This window comes from Pteropus vampyrus, unplaced genomic scaffold (genome assembly GCF_000151845.1).
Source record: "Pteropus vampyrus isolate Shadow unplaced genomic scaffold, Pvam_2.0 Scaffold312, whole genome shotgun sequence".
Taxonomy (NCBI): domain Eukaryota; kingdom Metazoa; phylum Chordata; class Mammalia; order Chiroptera; family Pteropodidae; genus Pteropus; species Pteropus vampyrus.
In genome coordinates, this window is record NW_011889093.1 from 537,299 (window position 1) to 542,012 (window position 4,714).

General features: G+C 55.6%; 1 long non-coding RNA gene across 3 annotated transcripts in view; it reads right to left on the bottom strand.

The window, feature by feature from the left end:
* LOC111730421 overlaps nt 1-4,714 on the bottom strand; it is a 15,616-nt gene that overhangs the window by 3,022 nt on the left and 7,880 nt on the right. Inside the window, exons 1-2 of one of the 3 annotated variants that reach the window (XR_002776679.1) lie at nt 4,348-4,671; nt 2,638-2,734 (exon numbers count right to left, since the gene is read on the bottom strand). This is a non-coding gene — a long non-coding RNA (uncharacterized LOC111730421). Of the gene's footprint in view, nt 1-2,637; nt 2,735-2,817; nt 3,299-4,347; nt 4,672-4,714 lie in introns of those variants that run through there. The other 2 variants (XR_002776681.1, XR_002776680.1) reach the window with 2 other exon arrangements.

The window sequence follows — 4,714 nt, forward strand, 5'->3', positions numbered from 1 at the left end:
CTGGACACATTCCGAGAGGCTCAGTCCTTTCGACCTTTCTAGAGCAGCTAGTCAGGGAGGAAATTGTAAGAAAATTAAGTAATCTCATGGAATAATTATTAAAAGGGACCGTTGATTTAGCACCTCTCCACGATTTATAGGTAAATTGAGAGTTGTCTGCCCAAAGGGCTCTGTCGACGGGGCGCGTGTGTGGACACGGCCCAGAAGATGAGCTGGACGGGACAGCAAGGACGAGGCAAAAGTGGAGGACAGGTCATCGCAGATCCGAAACCCGATGACACAGAACCTCTGCTTAAAGCCATGAAGTGTCGCCTCTGACGCCATCAACAGGACGGTGAAAGTCCCCGGGGGACCTGCGAAACGGGTTTCATCGTTCAGGAGCTTCCCTGTGCGGGAGAGAATTTACGACCCTGTAAAATCACGTTCTAAATAAAGCGCATTTGCGTAGAGTCGGGAAGGGTCTAGGGCGGGTTTCCAAGGGAAACGGTTTCGAAGGCCTTTTGTAGATTTGACGCTTCTCCGGCGTCGGCGGGGACGGCAGCCACTTCCGACACTGTGTCCGGACAGTGCTGTTCCCTGTTCGGGACACGCGCGGACGAGATCCGACGCGTGACACGATCGTGCTTCCGATCGTTTGTCCAAAAGGGAGAGAAGGCGATTTTCCTCATTCGCATGTTTGTTTTTTAAGAATAGTTTTCTCGAAGGGGCTCGGACCCCCTCAGGAATCCTGGCTTCGTAAGGGAGGGTGATGACGTGGGGACCGTTCCTCTTACCTTCCGCTTCATTTCTGCTTGTCCCCGGGTGTGGCCAACAAGTGGAAAAGGGAACAGCAGGACGGCAGGGCCAGTCAGCGCTTCACGCCCTGCGGCTCAGAGCACAGCGGAAACAAGGCTACGTGCGGCCCGCTGCACCCCATCCCGCCTCCCGGGGGGCGCCGTCAGCGCTTTCAAACACCGGCTTTCTGCGTGTTACTTGGGGTTTCCTTTTCCAGATACAGGACACCTCCAGTTGCAATGGGAGACGAGACAAATAGCCCCAAACGGTGCTCACATTCGTGATTCTCTCCGACAAGTAACCGGACGCGCCAAAGCTCACTCAGCAAACCCCGTCGACGTGCGTCTCGGAATGGCGGCTATGTGAGTTACTGCGGGGAAAAGCCAATGTTGGAAGTCGATGAAAACTGTAGCCTGTGCTATAGGTAAACAAACTTTTAAATCTATACATGACCTCTACATGGCCCAGTGATTGTCTTGGATCTCCCTCCTGCCTCGAAAAATCCCTTCTGGAAGCACCCAGGCCCTCGCGGAAAGACACCCAGGGAGAGGGTCCAGCTGCCCGGGCCTGTGAGTGTGCGAATCTCAGGGTGTGTTTGGTGTTGGTGTCGGCACACTGCCAGGCCCCTCTGCCTAGCACAGGGCCTTGAACTTCACAGACGTTATGCACAGTGCATCGAACTCTCCTTCACCAATGAAAGCGATGATCCTAGGCTCACGTGACACTAAGCAACGGCTGTGACTTAGGCTGGAAGCTCCACCCATGGGTAACGTGCTCGGCGGGTGGAGAGACCCTTGGGCGTTCAATACAGAGCTGTCGAACCCGGGCGCATCAACACAATCAGAAGCTCCTTGGACCAACGGAGGGTGGACAAGAGCTACTGCCCCTGCAGGTTCTTTGACATTTTCCTTAATAATCAAGATCTCCCAGAGTTGACTCATCATTTTAAAGAAGCGGCTGACGTGGCCCAACCATGCAGAGCCACGCGGGCACGATGCCAAACGCCGACCTGACCATGGAACCGAGCAGCACGGAGCTCGTTAAACTCAACCCCGCCGATGCGTTTCTCGTGGGTCCTGGAGCTGGGGGCCTCGGAGGGGCACTGAATTAAATTGCTCCTTCCTCAGATAATGTGAAGTGTTTAATCGACATCTCAACGCTTCTCCACTCCTCCTTGGCATCTGATCAGCCGGTGCTTTCAGAGGCTGTCATCACAGGCCGTCGTCTTCCTAGAGTCTCTGCAGGACGGCACCCCGCTAGTGCGTTTGCTCAGCGAGCGAGCCAGGGCAAGGGAAGGCTCGTCAGCTTGTGAGACCGAACAGTACCAGAAGTGGAGCTGTAAGGAAATTCCCCTTCCGTGACCCCAAAGCTGAACGAGAACCTGGGAGCCTGAAGTCAGTACTTTCTGTGAGGGACGAGCCACCTGAGGCTGTGAACCACACCCAGCCACCACTGGAAGACGGTTCACAGGGGACCATGCTGGTGTGCACACACACATCACAGCACACCACCGCTAACTCCCCACACAGAGAACCATGTACACCACCGCCACCACGACCAACACTATCACCACCATCACCACCATCACCATCATCACCACCACCACCATCACCATCACCATCATCACATCACCACCATCACCATCACCATCACCATCACCATCACCATCACCATCACCACCACCATCACCATCACCATCACCATCACCATCACCATCACCATCACCATCACCATCATCACCACCACCACCATCACCATCACCATCATCACATCACCATCATCACCATCACAATTATCACCACCATCAGCACCATCACCATCATCACCACCATCACCATCGCTTTGGCTTGCTTTCTCACTTACTCAACGCCATGAAGTGCTCCCTTACGCACGCTTCTCCCCTCCATTTCTTCATTCAGCACGAGGTGCTTCCTGCATGTGTTCACCACTTGGCTAGTCCCTGGAGAAACAAAAATTAATTCATAGCTCCTGTTATCAGGATCTCACAGCTACAGGGGATACAGAAAAATGAAGTTTTCTTACTGTATAAATGCTGTCCCTTCTACATGCCAGAGTCTAAAACGTACGTTACATAATAGAAGTCTGGAAAAGGACTTTCGTGTCTGCATAAGGAGTGATAGTGACCGACCAAGAGGATCCAAACTCAGCAGACTAAGACCCCTCAACGCCCTTCAACGTGGCTCTAGATGCCTCCGTGGGCACTTGCAGGGAGAGCGAGAACTTCCCACAGTTTCCAGGGTGAAGGGTGCCCACGTGGGGTCCGTCCTGAAGCTCAGGTCCACTCAGGTTCACTGGCCACCCCCAACCTGAGCATGCTCCTCAGAGCACAAGGGGTCTTGTGAAAGTGTCACTTTTTACTGAGCTGACCACCAGGCTCTGGAGGATGGCAGACTCTCCAAGAATAAACAGCGGTGTAACTTCTCATAACTAAGCGTGCTAGAGAACTCAATCTAATTAATAATAAAAATACTCCAGAAGGTGCTCAAACTCCCCAAATTTCAAGTCCAACCACATCTTTGGGTCATAAAAGTATCTGAATGCCAGGAACCAAGGCGTAAGGGCGCCGGCCCCTCTGGGTCATCTCGCGTTTCCTGGGCGTGCGGCACCCCTGCCGCCGTCTGCAGGGGTCTCAGGCCCGTGCCCAGGGGCTCGGGGTTCCTCATCCACCAGCTCCGGTCACCCCGTGCACACCGCTGCAGTAAAGCGGTTCAGCGCCCGCGCAGCCGTGCACGACGCGCAACCCTCGCGTGTTCGTGACACGTCACGGTCGCGTCTCCCAGGCGAAGCGGGGAGCAGAGGTCGACGAACCCTCCACGGGAGGATGTGGTTCCGCAAAGTCGGGACAGGCCGATCCATCGGCCGCCGCTCTTTTCTTCGGATCTCAAGAGAGCCGGGGCGGCCGGCGTGGGGTGGCCAGCGGCGCCCACACCCGCCTGGGTCGGTTCGCACACGCGGGTGGCCTCAGAACCGTCTCCTTGGAGCTTTACGGAGCTTTTATTCTGCTTATTTTTCATTTTGCAGCTGACTTCGCGTGGGAGAAACGGTGGTAGCAGAAGGGTCCTGCCGCCCGCCCTGCTCCGGTCACCTCCGTGGAGGCCACTCGCCTTTCAGGGATGGGCCATGGCCCCCTCGGCTGCGCACACTCCTCTGCCAGCCTCTTGTTTGGAGCCCAGCACTCTGGGTGGTTTCCTGTCTACACCCGAGTGCCCCTGCATGTCCGGCCTCTGCCTTTCTCCACTTTCTCTTGGGGGCAAGAGAAGGGACGGGAGGGTTAGATCCCGTGAACCCGGCTCCGATGGAGACGTTTGAGTGCGTTTGAGTAACTCACTTCGCTAAGGAGCCGTGCCTTCCTCCTCCGTAGCTCAGAAACTGCGAGGTGGATTTCAAAGCCGCCCGGGCATCTCAGCGCCGAGGGCTGCGGGGACGTCTTTGGGGCCAAGGGGAGGCCTAGGTGTGTCATTCCCACGACTCCTTCGCCTGTCTTCCCGTTCCCTTTCCCCCTGCTGCTCCCGAAACAGACAACGTGCCAAAGTAACACGCAGAGGTACGAACCCGATGATAAGCTCCGTCTTTATTGTGGGTCAAAGGCCATCGAGAGACACATTTCAGACACAGCATTGCCATATCTGGGTCAGACCCCAGAGATCTGCCAGAGACCCATTTCTGCAAAATCCTGGGGAACCAGCGCCCAGAGTTTTGAAGTCACGAGAGGAGGAAATTGCCAGAAGGTGAAGACGATGGCTAACATAACGGCAGCTGATATTCCTCTCTGCTTAGACCTGGCGTCTGACTCGGCTCGCCGGGCCGACTGCTTTGTTGGTCAACATGCCGCTAAGCGGTTATTGCTCTGCTGTGTGAGAAATGACGCCAGAGCTCGGTGGCTTCAGACGGCAAGCCCCGCCCTCCCGCCTTCAGGCCT